General features: G+C 41.8%; 1 pseudogene; it reads right to left on the bottom strand.

Moving 5' to 3' along the window:
• Positions 1-6,239: 6,239 nt before the first annotated feature.
• LOC113608307 (afadin- and alpha-actinin-binding protein-like) lies at positions 6,240-8,675 on the bottom strand (annotated as a pseudogene).
• Positions 8,676-15,432: the final 6,757 nt, after the last annotated feature.

The following is a 15,432-nucleotide window of genomic DNA, read 5'->3' as shown; positions in this document are numbered from 1 at the left end:
CATTTTCTTAATTGTTTTGGGTTTGTTATTGTAGGTCTTTTCCTTCTCTTGTGTTTCCTGTCTAGAGAAGTTCCTTTAGCAGTTGTTGTAAAGTTGGTTTGGTGTTGCTGAACTCTCTCAAGCTTTTGCTTGTCTGTAAAGGTTTTAATTTCTCCATCAAATCTGAATGAGATCCTTGCTGGGTAGAGTAATCTTGGTTGCAGGTTTTTCTCCTTCATCATTTTAAATATGTCCTGCCAGTTCCTTCTGGCTTGCAGAGTTTCTGCTGAAAGATCAGCTGTTAACCTTATGGGGATTCCCTTGTGTGTTATTTGTTTTTCCCTTGCTGCTTTTAATATGTTTTCTTTGTATTTAATTTTTTTTTTTTTTTTTTTTTGCGGTACGCGGGCCTCTGTTGTGGCCTCTCCCGTTGCGGAGCACAGGCTCCGGACGCGCAGGCTCAGCGGCCATGGCTCACGGGCCCAGCCGCTCCGCGGCATGTGGGATCTTCCCGGACCGGGGCACGAACCCGCGTCCCCTACATTGGCAGGCGGACTCGCAACTACTGCGCCACCAGGGAAGCCCTGTATTTAATTTTTGACAGTTTGATTAATATGTGTCTTGGCATATTTCTCCTTGGATTTATCCTGTATGGGACTCTCTGTGCTTCTTGTACTTGATTAACTATTCCTTTCCCATATTAGGGAAGTTTTCAACTATAATCTCTTCAAATATTTTCTCAGTCCCTTTCTTTTTCTCTTCTTCTTCTGGAACCTCTATAATTCGAATGTTGGTGTGTTTAATGTTGTCCCAGAGGTCTCTGAGGCTGTACTCAGTTCTTTTCAGTCTTTTTTCTTTATTGTGCTCTGCAGTAGTTATTTCCACTATTTTATCTTCCAGGTGACTTATCCGTTCTTCTGCCTCAGTTATTCTGCTATTGATCCCTTCTAGAGTATTTTTAATTTCATTTATTGTGTTGTTCATCGTTGTTTGTTTCATCTTTAGTTCTTCTAGGTCCTTGTTAAATGTTTCTTGCATTTTGTCTATTCTATTTCCAAGGTTTTGGGCCTTCTTTACTATCATTATTCTGAATTCTTTTTCAGGTAGACTGCCTATTTCCTCTTCATTTGTTAGGTATGTGGGTTTTTATCTTGCTCCTTCATCTGCTGTGTGTTTTTCTGTCTTCTCATTTTGCTTATCTTACTGTGTTTGGGGTCTCCTTTTTGCAGGCTGCAGGTTCGTAGTTCCCGTTGTTTTTGGTGTCTGTCCCCAGTGGCTAAAGTTGCTTCAGTGGGTTGTGTAGGCCTCCTGGTGGAGGGGACTAGTGCCTGTGTTACGGTGGATGAGGCTGGATCTTGTCCTTCTGGTGGGCAGGTCCACGTCTGGTGGTGTGTTTTGGGGTGTCTGTGGACTTATTATGATTTTAGGCAGCCTCTGCTAATGGGTGGGGTTGTGTTCCTGTCTTGCTAGTTGTTTGGCATTGGGTATCCAGCACTGTAGCTTGCTGGTCGTTTAGTGAAGCTGGTGCTGGTGTTGAGATGGAGATCTCTGGGAGATTTTCGCCGTTTGATATTACGTGGAGCTGGGAGGTCTCTTGTGGACCAGTGTGCTGAAGTTGGCTCTCCCACCTCAGAGGCACAGCACTGACTCCTGGCTGCAGCACCAAGAGCCGTTCATCCACACGGCTCAGAATAAAAGGGAGAAAAAGTAGAAAGAAAGAATTAGTAGAAGTAGGAAGAAAGAAAGAAAGAAGGAAAGAAAGAAAGAAAGGGAGGGAGGAAGGAAGGAAGGAAAAACAGAAAGAAGATAAAGTAAAATAAAATAAAGTGAGATAAAATATAATAAAGTTATGAAAATAAAAAATTATTAAGAAAAAAAATTAAAGAGAAAAAACGGACGGATTGAACCCTAGGACCAATGGTGGAAGTAAAGCTATACAGACAATATCTCACACAGAAGCATACACATACACACTCACAAGAAGAGGAAAAGGGGAAAAAATCATAAATCTTGCTCTCAAAGTGCACCTCCTCAATTTGGGATGATTCGTCGTCTAAAGGAGGGAAGGAAGGAAAGAAAGAAGATAAAGTAAAATAAGTTATTAAAAATAATTATTAAAAATAAAAAAAATACAAAAAACAAACAAAAAAAAACGGATGGATAGAACCCTACGACAAATGGTGGAAGCAAAGCTATACAGACAAAATCTCACACAGAAGCCTACACATACACACTCACAAAAAGAGGAAAAGGGGAAAAAATTATAAATCTTGCTCTCAAAGACCACTTCCTTAATTTGGGATGATTCGTTGTCTATTCAGGTATTCCACAGATGCAGGGTACATCACGTTGATTGTGGAGCTTTAATCCGCTGCTTCTGAGGCTGCTGGGAGAGATTTCCCTTTCTCTTCTTTGTTCCCACAGCTCCCAGGGGCTCAGTTTTGGATTTGGCCCCGCCTCTGTGTGTAGGTCGCCGGAGGGCGTCTGTTCTTTGCTCAGACAGGACGGGGTTAAAGGAGCCGCTGATTCGGAGGCTCTGGCTCACTCAGGCCGGGGGGAGGGAGGGCCACGGAGTGCGGGGCGGGCCTGCGGCGGCAGAGGCCGGCGTGACGTTGCAGCAGCGTGAGGCGCGCCGTGCGTTCTCCCGGGGGAGTTTTCCCTGGATCCTGGGACCCTGGCAGTGGCAGGCTGCACAGGCTCCCCGGAAGCGGGGTGTGGATAGTGACCTGTGCTCGCCCTCAGGCTTCTTGGTGGCGGCGGCAGCAGCAGCCTTAGCGTCTCATGCCTGTCTCTGGCATCCGCGCTGTTAACGGCGGCTCGCGCCCGTCTCTGGAGCTCCTTTAAGCAGCGCTCTTAATCCCCTCTCCTCGCGCACCAGGAAACAAAGAGGGAAGAAAAAGTCTCCTGCCTCTTCGGCAGGTCCAGACTTTTCCTGGCAAGCTGTGGCGGACTAACCCCCTGCAGGCTGTGTTCACGCCGCCAACCCCAGTCCTCTCCCTGCGCTCCGACCGAAGCCCGAGCCTCAACTCCGAGCCCCGCCTGACCCGGCGGTTGAGCAGAAAAGCCTCTCGGCCTGGTGAGTGCCGGTCGGCCCTGATCCTCTGTGCGGGAATCTCCCCGCTTTGCCCTCCACATCCCTGTTGCTGTGCTCTCCTCCGTGGCTCTGAAGCGTCCCCCCTCCGCCACCCGCAGTCTCCGCCGGCGAGGGGGCTTCCTAGTGTGTGGTAACCTTTCCTCCTTCACGGCTCCCTCCCACTGGTGCAGGTCCCGTCCCTATCCTTTTGTCTCTGTTTATTCTTTTTTCTTTTTCCCTACCCAGGTACGTGGGGGGTTTCTTGTCTTTTGGGAGGTCTGAGGTCTTCTGCCAGCGTTCAGTAGGTGTTCTGTAGGAGTTGTTCCAGTTGTAGATGTATTTCTGGTGTATCTGTGGAGAGGAAGATGATGTCCGCGTCTTACTCTTCCACCATCTTCCCAGAAGCCCCCAACTATATATTATTTAGTTCTGAAAAACGGATAATAAGCACACAGCCAGGGAAGAAAAGGATAATATTGCTACTGCAAAGTGACAGCTCCCAGGAGATGATTTACTGAATGTCTCTGACTTCGGCTTTCCTGCAAGTTTACAGTGGGCAAGGGCGTGAATGAGTCTTGGGAAAATTGGACCAACTACTGTTGTGTAGGTCTGGAAGGCCAGTAAGAATGTGGTAACAGGGACTGGCTTGCTCTGTGTTTTCTGCTTCTCAGCTTGCTGTGGCCTACCATCTAGCTGTCAGAGGTAGGTAGCACTTATTCTTTGGGGTTAAGCCAGTTCCAGGCTTCACAGCATGCAGGGCAGAGCAGAAACAGAACAAACTGGGCCAGACTCATCTGACATTCTCAGGTTTAAAACAAAGATGATAGGATTGCAAACAGCATCTTGGAGATAGCTCTCAGCCTACTCTCTTTAGTCATGTTGCTCCAGTCTGGACTTGCTGCCCTGTATTTTCTGATCTCCATTCTCTGTTGTCCTGGAATTTCCTTTGTCTCTCCTGTGTTGAGTCTCCTGTTTCCTGCATTTCATTTCTGTCACTTTATTGTGCTTTCTGGTTGTGGTCGCACATCCTTCAGTGGCTTCCTGAGAAAGGGTCTATAAGGGATAAAAATGTTGAAACTTGACGGCTTGGGCATAAAATGTTAACAGGGGAAACATTTCCCCCCAGGATTTTGGAGACATTGTTCCATTGTTTGTGCTTCCAATGTTGGTATTTGAAAGTCCAGAGCCAGTGATTTTTTTTGTCCTTCGTATGTTTCTTTCCCCCCTCGCTAGAAGCTTATTGAATCTTCTTTTTATCTTTGCTGTTCTGAAATTTTACAGTGGTGCCCCTTGTTGTAGGTCTATTTTCATTCATTTTGCTTAGCCCTTAGCCCATTCAGTCTTTTTTTTTTTGTGGTACTTAGGCCTCTCACTGTTGTGGCCTCTCGCATTGCAGAGCACAGGCTCCGGACACGCAGGCTCAGCGGCCATGGCTCACTGGCCCAGCCGCTTCGCGGCATGTGGGATCCTCCCGGACCGGGGCATGAACCCGTGTCCCCTGCATCGGCAGGCGGACTCTCAACCACTGCGCCAACAGGGAAGCCCCCATTCAGTCTTTAAACTTAAAGCCTTCAGTATTTCATTACTATCTCCTCCTCTCCATCTTCTTTTTCATTGTACTTTATGGATATCACGCCTCGTAATCTGATTGTGGTAGGCCAAAAAATGCCCCCTGCCCAACTTGCCCATGTCCTAATCCCCAGAATCTGTGAATGGTACTTTATGTGGCAAAAGGAACTTTGCAAATGTGATTAAGAATAACGAGATGAGATTATCCTGAATTATCCTGGTGGGTTCAATGTAATCACAGGGTCCTGTTAAGAAGGAAGCAGGAAATTAAGTAGTAGATGTGATAATGGAAGCAAGAGTGATGCAAGGAGGAGGTCACAGGCCAAGGAATGTAGGCAGCCTCCAGAAGCCAGAAAAAGCAGTATGGAAACAGATTTGCCTCTAGCACCTCAGGAAGAAGCATGACCCTGCCAACACCTTGGTTTTGGCCTAGTGAAACTCATTTCAGACTACTGACCTCCAGAACTGAAAGATAATAAATTAGTGTTGTTTAAGCCTCCAAGTTTGTGGTAATACGTTACAGCAGCAATAGGAAACCAATAACTGATCCTCTGATTTTCATCTCTGTTTTTAAATTCTTTGTCTTTTTAGTATTCTCATTCTGGGAGACTGCGTTAACTTTAAAAAAATGTTCCCCGCTTCTGCTAAATTATTCTTTTTGTTATCATCTTAGTTTCTAAGAACCTGCGTTCTCTCAATGTTTCCTTTTTAAAAAAGAACATCATTGTTATGTTTCATGGATGTATGGACTGTGTTATCTCTTTTTTTATTAATGATAGTTTTGTTCTAGTTTTTTTTTTTTTTTTTTTTGGCTGCAAGGTATGTTTCCTCCAAAATGCTTTTATTTGATTGATTGTGCTTAGTCTGTTTTCTTCTCTGTTAGAGGCTTTGCTAAGCTGTCTGGTAATCTTTGGCTGTCTGATCATGATTGAGAGCGAGACACTGAAAGGCTAATTGGAACTGCTGAGTATCTGTGTAGGAAGATTGTCCTGTGTATCGTAGGATGATTAACAGCACCCTTGGCCTCTCTCTACTAGACACCAGCCACACCCCTCCAGTCTTGACAATCAAAAATGTTTCCAGACATCGCCAGATATTCCCTGGGAGCAAAGTCATCCCAAAGGAGAACAACTATTCTAGGACAATGTGAGTGCTTCCCGTTAGTTGGGGGAGCTCCCAATGTCATTATTTTCAGGTTTTTCCTTCTGGGCAGGTCAGATTCCTCAGAAAAGGGTCTTCCAGTCCCCTGCTTGGAGGGCAGAGGTTTGACTGCCAGTGGTCTGGTGGCTGGTTGGAGAAGAAGCCTGAGATCTGTACTATTAAGCCGTTTCAGGGAGAGTGAATCAGAAAGTTTTATCACAAAAGAAGTGTTGCCAGAGGGTGCAGAGCACTAAGTACATCAGCACATCGCTGCCTTTAAGCTCCCTTGAGATGCTGGAGATAGAAGGGCCAGAAGGGTGACCCGCAGGCGGTACTCATAGCCTCTAGGGACTCTCATACCATCCTTTTCCTACTGAGATTAATATGGTTTAGAGATTCCATAATTAGTAATGTAGAGGGCCACTGTTAGAGAGCCAAGTTTATCTTTTACATAATAGGCTTTTTCTTTTTTTTACATAAATTTCACTTTATTTAAAACATATGAACGAGGGTATTTCAGATCACACTAAACATAATAAATATACAACTTGCTTTGTTAAAAATCTGCAGTATACCTTCAAGGAAAGGCTAAACTTCCAATGCCAACTATATATGAGACAAAATTAAATATTTACAATAATCAGTTTCCTAAAAGTGTTATTTTTAATACCTATAAGAGGAAACTCATTCTAGTGCTTTGTTTCCATCGAAACGTCTATACATTCCTTTATTCACAGAACCAGGTGCTTCTGTTACTAAAAATACATATCCAAAGCTTTTATATCCTTCTAAATAGATTTAACATTTTAGCTCTTTGGGGGAGGAACAGGGAAGTCCAGACAACACAGACCATCTTAAATTATTAGAGATGATTGGCTTGATAACACACCCTGTTTCAACTCAGATGGGAAATTTGATGAACATGTTAATGAAAAAAAAAAAAGAATCCCAGTTCACATGTCTAAGGTAAGTCATCCTTCTCTACGTGAGCATTTGCGTGGGTCGAGGAGCATCCATTACAACAAACTTCCGGTGATCCAGACCTTGATACCACACTCCACTTCTGATTTGTACATTCTCTTCCAACTTGACATGGCTTAGATTCTTCAGGGGTTATATTTAGTACATTGATTGAACTACGTTCAGATACACAGGCACGTGTCTGGCAAAAGTCGGAAGTAGAAGGAGAAGCAGGAAGAGATTTAATAAGTTTAGACTTGCAAACTGGAGACCCAGTAGGCACACCGTGAGGTTTCTTTTGCCGTGGCCTCGAGTGTACTGTAGGGTTGTCCCGATCCGAACTTTCTGAGAACGCACTGAAAAGTTTCACATTTTCTGAGCTCTGGTGGTCATAGGTAGTCATATTTAAAAACTGTTGGTTTACCCAACTGGCTCTTTCTTCTTCAAATGCCTTTCTCTCCAATCCTAGGCGAATAGCTGCTTCTGTAAAGCTTAGTCTTTCTTTCTCGAAATTCTTCTTTTGCTCTTTAAATAGGGACCGTTCTTCTTTGAGGTGTTCCTTTTCTTCCAACAAGTAACAGTCTTGTAGCAGTGAAGTGGTGTCATCATCACATGCAGTAGCGAGCTGCTGCTGTAAAAGTGGCTGCCGAGTTTTAATAATTTCTTTACACTGTTGAATTTCTAACTCAAGTTTTTTCAGTTTCTTGTTCGTGGTCTTGTCGTGAGATTACATCTTCATCATTAAAACCTTCTAGGTGTACCTTTGAAACTTGGTTATCAAGTTTTTCTACGTGACTTTTCAAAATTCTCTACTGTTTTCTGATGCTGTTGGTAAGCTGCTCTCTCACAGTTGCACAGGAAGGGTGAAACGTACTCTCTCTATTCAGTTCCCCAGCATCTTCAGTATCAGGGATAACAGTTCCTGTACTATCATCTGCTCTTTCTCTAGGTTTCTGCTTTTGGGGAGAAAGAAGAGAAATTATTTCCTTTTTCATTTGCTTCTTAAGCTGAAAAACCTTCTTAAGCTCAGCATTTTCCATTAGGATTTGTTTCTAAAAACCTTCTTAAGCTCAGCATTTTCCATTAGGATTTGTTTCTGACAATATTCAAGAGAATTTTTTACATTTCATCTTCATTCCTGGCTTCAGTTTTACCCATCCTCCAGGAGCCTCTTTTCCATCAGCTCTCCCCACTTAATTTAAAACTTCCATAGCTATTTTTTTATCCTTCTTGTTCATAACAAGTTGATGTAGACGTTCCTTTAGTTTATTATATTCACGCTCTTTTCTCTTCATATCATGATTATATTGAGTAGCTTGACTTACAATGATATTTTGTAATTTCTGCACCTCATCTTTCTCATTTTTCAGTAGCTGATGCAAATTCCTGTTCTTGCATCGTAACTGTCTGTCTGTCTCCTGAAGACCAATCATTTCTGTCCTGGAGGTTTTCAGTTGTTCCTTAAGTTTTGCATAGCAGTTCTGCAGATGGTCCATATCGCTTCCCAGTTTCAGATTCTGTGTTTCCACATTTTTCTGGGCTAGAAGTTTCTTCTGCTGAGTACAAGTAGCTCATTCATACAATTTAAAACAGCAAGTATATTTAATTCTCTCTTTGTCTCTTTACCTTTGGATTCTTCATATAATGAAGGAAAACCGAAAGTAGTCAATTCCTGATCAAGATATGAAATACTTTGTTCAATATTCTGTTATGTGCAGAAGGCACTAAAAAAAAGTGCACATTTTTTGATAAAGGTATTGAAGAACATAGCACTTGCTGTGAGTATAAATTTGATGGAGACATCTTTGTTTCTGAGGTATATTGAGAGAGATTTTTGCTTTCTGAAGACAGACCTCGATCTGTAACAGTCATCCAATCTCCCATAGCAATCGCCAGAGCCAGGATACCTGAGGAACCAGTTCAGCGGTGAAACATTCAGCCCAGCTGCTTTCACTCTACTCTGTAGGCATCACGGCCCCTGGGTGCGGCGGAGACGCACCGCTTGGCTGTCCTAGACCTGCTCGCGCAGCTCCGAGGGTCCACACAGGCAGCCTACATAATAGACTTTCTTAAGGTGTGCAGTTCATCCAGTGGAGACCTTGACCCAAGATACTGAACTCCTTGCTAGATTATGTTAGTGCCCCCACACAGTTCAAAGTCCTGAAGTTAGCATTCAGCTTTCATACATTCACTTATTCCTCCTGTCTTCAGTGTAGTACCTCCATCCTCAACCTGCCCATCTCACCTCCTGTACTCCACTCCAGAAATCATCTGTGTTAAAAGACTCTCCAGAGGATAGATGTTCAGAAATCTGGAGGTGTTGGGGAGAGGATCTGGGAATCTGATTTCACTCATTTCTCTTTACGCTCTTCCTTCCCTTTCACCCAAGATTTGGAGGTATCTGGTCCTGAGTCTTTTAAGGATTTTCAGAGTAAATTACTTTGGTTCTCAGCTCTCACAACCACTGGCTACAACTCAGCTTTTGGGGGTTGGTTAAATCCTTTACCATAGTTCCCTTTGCTTTCCAGCTTCCAAAATTTTGTTACTGTTGTCTCCTTTCCTCTTCTTCCTGTCCTTGTTATTTTATTTCTTTTTTTTTAAAGTATTCTTCACTGGGGTTTTGGGAGGAAACAAAATTTGATACATGTATTCCATCCACCATCTTAAAATGGGACACCATACTTTTATTGATTTATAAAGTTAGATCATGGATCTCCTCCTGACCTGCTTTATGAGCTGAATGCTCCCAGTTTTCTTTAGTTTGATGCCTTCCATAGCAGTTTTTGTGATCTCATGCCTCACTTGAATTGCTATTCTTTGCTATTGTGTCTTTGGGAAAGTTAATTAACTACAACTGGAACATGATATCTAGGATAAGGTCATCCATCGTTTAATACAAGTGAAGCACCAAACTAACCATTTTATTTTTGGCTATTAATGTTGCCTGCATTACCTGGAAAAAGTGATTCTGTTATTAGTTATGATTCCTATCATTTTGGAGTATCTTTTAGTTGAAAAGATCTAAATATTCCTTGAACTCCCATGGACTTCAAGACTGCCAAGGCTAAGCTTTAAAATTGAGAACAATCAATTTTCCAATTCCTGCCAAGAGCAATTCTTGGGAGATGATTAAGGGTCAGCATGGCATATTAACACTGTTGATCTAAAACAAAGCTAATAATTTTCTTCCTTTACCCAATGTCCCAGTCAGTGTTCTTAAGTTAATAATGTCAGCTTCCTAAAAGGACATTAGAGTCTTTATATTTTCCATTTGTGAGATATAATTTAATTTGATTTTAGCAAGCAGCATTTGCATTTCCATTGCACAGGGTGGTACTAACTAAAGGATAATACAAGTCATATTAAATCTCTTATATTTGGGCATTAGGAAGATGATCTGGGTACCACAATAGGATATTATACTTTAGACAGCATATTGGTTTTCTGGGTACCTTTTACAAATAACCACCAACATAGTGGCTTAAACAACTCAAATGTATTATCTCACAGTCCTGTAGGTCAGAAGTCTGACACAGATCTCAATGGGCTAAAATCAAAGTGTCTCCAGGCTGCATTCCTTTGCAGAGGCTTTAGAGAAGAATAATTTCCTGCTCATTAGGGTTGTTGATAGAATTCAGTTTCTTGCATTTGAGGGAATGAAGTCCCCATTTTGTTGCTAGTTATAAACTGAAGGCTGTTCCCAACTTCTAGAGGCCACCACATTCCTTGGCTTGTGGCCCCCTCCTTCCTTTTTCAAAGCCAGCAGCAGTGGGTCGAGTTCTCATGTTGAATCTCTCCCAACGCTTCCATCTCATCGCTCTCTGACCACAGTCGGGAAAGAGTCTCCAATTTTAAGGACGCACCTGAGTAGATTGGGTATCTCCCAATGATCCAGGATAATCTCCCCATCTTAAGGTCAATAGTCTTAATCATATCTACAAAGTCTATTTTGCCATGTAAGGTTCTGGGTGTCAAGGTATGGACATCTGTGGGCAACCATAATCCTGCCTACCATGTACATTAGATAACAGTTCTGTAACTAAAAATGGAATTATTTAGAATTGGCAGCTTGAAAACTCAAGGTAAAAAGGGTCTAAAAAAGTGTTCTATCATTTGCTTAAATTGTTAAATGGTGGGTTGCAGAAACACAACCAGCTTTTGACAGCATTTCTTCTCCTCCCCAAATTTGGTTATTTTATTTTTGCTTTAATCTTTATTTAATCTTTGGTTAGGATTCTTCAGAATAACAAAGACTGTACTTTTGTCCATTTGTAAATAATGACTGCATCTACCCCCCCCCCCCCCGCCGGCAAAGTGACAGCCATTGCAATGGGGCAGATGAAAATGGGAGATTTTCTTCTTGCTATTCTTATAGCAAAACACTGCCATTTAAATGGAAACCAAATTAAAACAGAGATACTAGATAGTTTAAGAGGCAAATGTTGCCTTTCTTTGCTATCTCTTACCCATAAACTTCAGCGTGTGATCTGTAGACAGACTGGCAATATTGTCTACTGTCTTTTATCATCCTCCCAAAAGCAGTTGATTATCTTGGAAGGGCTTCAAAAGCAATTAAGAAAATCCCTTATGTCAAGTTACGTTTCAGACAGGATAAATTAGATGTATGGGGAAATGTCCTGATAAAGTACTCGAGAAATAATGAATCTGTGTACAATTTGTAATTGCTCCTACAAAAAAGTTAGAGGCTGTTAACCTGAGACTGGACGCTCAGAGATGGTTTTTTAAATTTCTCATTACAAATGCAAATGCCTTATGAAATTGAGCCCAGAGCATTTTTAAATGTCCAAAATGTAATTCAAAACATTGTTTATTACATTTCTGTCCTGGCTCTTTACCGCATCACAAGCTTCTTTGTAAACGCTGATTTTTAAGCCGGGGGTCTGAAAAAATGAAATGAATGGCAATGAAAAAATGGCCGATTTCACTCACTAATGTGGAACAGGTCCTAAAGGGCAGCTCTGCTCCAGAATGAAGGGTGAGGGTTAGCACCAATGCCACAAAAGGATGGTGATGGATGGTGATTGAAAAGACGTTGATTTAAGTGTCCATGAGATTATTGCGTTTGGTTTCCACTTTATGCATTAAAGATAGACAGATGATCTTCAATCTCCATAACCCCATCCCTGTGACTCCAGAACAATACAGGCTCCATGGATGGCCCATAATGAGTTAGTGGAGACAGAGATTGGTGGGTTAGGTGCTGGAGCCTGGGGATACTCTGTCAAAAATAGGTATCTAGTTAGAATACTTTTATTATCACAATGTTAGGAAATTCAAATGCAATTTCCTTCCCTGATGAACTGCTATTCCCTTCTGAGTAAAATGATTTCAACTCTTCCAAACTACTTGGATTTTATCTCCCATTTCCTAACTTTTGAAGTATGGGTGTACCCGTTGCTAATTTTCCTCCCGTGATAAACATTAGCAAGTGGGAAGTTATTAGAGGGTTATTATACAATATTCATAGACCGCTTTTATTTGTGAAAGTGTTGGAAGGTCTCTTAAATATGAACTGTTTCCAAATAACCTTGGGCTCATTTTTCATCTTGATCCAAATCCCATGGAAGCAAACCAATCATGAAGCTCTCTGAAAAGTCACTGGAAGCCCCAGGCTCAGAACCCAGCTGTGGAGCATGAACTATTAGGTTCTGTGCTGCTGGAAGCTTTGAGTAACTGAACCACAGGGACTGATGCTCATTTAGGAATCAAAGTTGGTGCTTTGTTTCCAGAAGCCTTTGCCTGAGCTGAGGAAAGTAGACTAAACCTCTCATAGGAGTTCAGATTGTATAGACTTTACTTTTTACACAGTTGCTTTTGAGATGGTTCAACAAAGTGATGTCTTTTCTGTTTAAAGAATAGGGAACAATAACAACAGCAAAGCCAGTGAAAAACAAACTGCAGGGTATTCCCATCCACAGAACAACTCTGATTTCTAAGTTTGTCTTCGTTAATGTTCTATCCATTGGCATTCGTCCATGTTCTCTCTTGGTGAGCTGTTTCCCGCTCCTATCCTCAAATACCATCGCAGGTCGAAACTGAGACCTCTGCATTATTTCTCTTGCCTTGATCTATCGTCCTCTGATTTACAGCTTTATCATACTCCTTTCTACTTCTCATCAAAGCATGTTTGTCCTGATTCTCTCCAGAGTCAGCAGCCAACATAATAATAGTATTGCTTACTAAGTGCTTTATTTGTAATAATCCTCTTATCCTCAAAATAACCCTCTTGGGTAGTTACTATTCTTGTGCTCATTTTACAAATGGAGGTAAGGGAGACAGTGATGAAAAATGATAAGCATGTTGTTTAAGTCTCACAGCTGGCAAGTGATGGAGTCAGGATTCATGCCCAGGTGATCTGGCCCCAGAGCCCCTGCTGTTCACCTCTGCTTTTCACTGCCTGTCAGAACTGGGAGAACTAATTGTTGCTTTAGGTTAGATCCTACATGTAGATTCTGACATTTCAATGGCTGTTGGATCTAGGGCAAGTTAACTAACTTCTCTGAGCTTTAGTTTCCTCAGCAGTAAAATAGGGATATTTGTGTGAAAAAAACAGAGATAACCCCCATAAACATTCATGGCTATAGTAGGTCCTTGAGAAAATTTAGTGTTAGCTAACCCTTTCCTTTCCTTAATGTTCTCTCCTTAATGATATAATTTGCAAATGAAATCAGCTGATTTCTGATGTTGATGGGGAAAGTGGTTTACCATGTTGCCTCTCTCTTGTGGTAACATCAAGCATTGTGACTTTTCAGATTGGCGGACTTTTCAACACTTCAATCCATTTAGGCAAGGACTACATCTTCGCTGAAGTTGTACCAAGTCACATAGTCTTAGATGTACTTGTTCTCGATCTGGAAATTTTATATTACACTTACCACGTGCTCACTGCTATGTCTTCAGGAAATGTTTTTTTTGTTTGTTTGTTTGTTTGTTTTTTTGCGATACGCGGGCCTCTCACTGTTGTGGCCTCTCCTGTTGCGGAGCACAGGCTCCGGACGTGCAGGCTCAGCGGCCATGGCTCACAGGCCCAGCCACTCCGCGGCATGTGGGATCCTCTCGGACCGGGGCACGAACCCGTGTCTCCTGCATCGGTAGGCGGACTCTCAACCACTGCGCCACCAGGGAAGCCCTTCAGGAAATGTTTTGAAGCAGGAAATGAAGTGGAGCGGCAGCCACCTGCTTGTGGGATTGTGTCATATCATGAAGAGCTAGTGGGCTGGTCTGGTGCTCCAAGAATGGCAATGACCCATGGAAAATGCTTTGGCAGAAGTCAGCATATTCCCTGGCCATGGGACCAGCTGTTTCTAACTACACACTATGTAGTTACACTACACACTACGTGGTGGGAAGTTCCCTTTCCAAGTTCTGGGAACCACACGGGCTACTAATTTTATGACAGTAAATATAACTGCAGGTATCTGTGTGCAAGACTGGGTTGCAGGATAAACATGATGAATTATCCACTTTCTGGGGATGAAATGGAAAGTTATCTTTTTTGTTACACTTATCACAATAGCCAGTAGAATGCACAGACCTTTGCCAAGTTTTAGTCACACTTATTTATATGAGATAAGAAGAATATGAAAAGTTCATTGTATTGCATTTGAATATCTCCTCAAATAAGCCCTCATATTAATTTCATCTTCATTTTGATGAATCTTTGTCTCTATGCCCCATCTTTACTTAGCTTTACCATATGTAGCTCTGAGCACGTTAATCCACAGCCTTTTATTGAGTATCTACTAAGTGTAATTTCCTGTACACATGGGAATATAAAGAGGAACAGAGCATGATCCCTGTCCTGAGTGATCTTGAAATCTAATAAGAGCTAAGAATCAAACATGTAAAAATGCTACATAAACATATTAATATTTTTGGAGCAACAGTTACTTGCAAACTACCAATTATTTACATATCCTCTCAGAGATAGCCTGTGTATAGATTGAGCATATATATATATATACACATTACTCTTTTTAAAAAGTAACAGTTAAAAGCATGCCATATGTACTGTTATGGTCCTTGTTTTTTTTCACTGGTAATATGTCTTATAAGTCATTTCATAGCTGTGCATATATATCTGCTCCATTATTTTTAATAGCTTCATAGGATCCCATTATATGGAAACCAGCTATTTTCTATTATTACCTTATTGTTTTTGGTTTTTTTTACATCTTTATTGGAGTATAATTGCTTTACAACGGTGTGTTAGTTTCTGCTTTATAACAAAGTGAATCAGTTATACATATACATATGTTCCCATATCTCTTCCCTCTTGTGTCTCCCTCCCTCCCACCCTCCCTATCCCACCCGTCTAGGTGGTCACAAAGCACCGAGCTGATCTCCCTGTGCTACGCGGCTGCTTCCCACTAGCTATCTATTCTACGTTTGGTAGTGTATATATGTCCATGCCACTCTCTCACTTTGTCACAGCTTACCCCTCCCCCTCCCCATATCCTCAAGTCCATTCTCTAGTAGGTCTGTGTCTTTATTCCTGTCTTACCTAACCCTAGGTTCTTCATGACATTATTTTTTCTTAAATTCCATATATATGTGTTAGCATACGGTATTTGTCTTTCTCTTTCTGACTTACTTCACTCTGTATGACAGACTCTAGGTCCATCCACCTCATTACAAATAGCTCAATTTCGTTTCTTTTTATGGCTGAGTAATATTCCATTGTATATATG

The sequence above is a fragment of the Aethalodelphis obliquidens genome, unplaced genomic scaffold, assembly GCF_003676395.1.
Source record: "Aethalodelphis obliquidens isolate GAN/ISIS:26980383/991018 unplaced genomic scaffold, ASM367639v1 scaffold52, whole genome shotgun sequence".
Lineage (NCBI taxonomy): Eukaryota > Metazoa > Chordata > Mammalia > Artiodactyla > Delphinidae > Aethalodelphis > Aethalodelphis obliquidens.
Note: the sequence above shows the minus strand (reverse complement) of the source record. Positions and strands in the feature narration are given on the sequence as shown.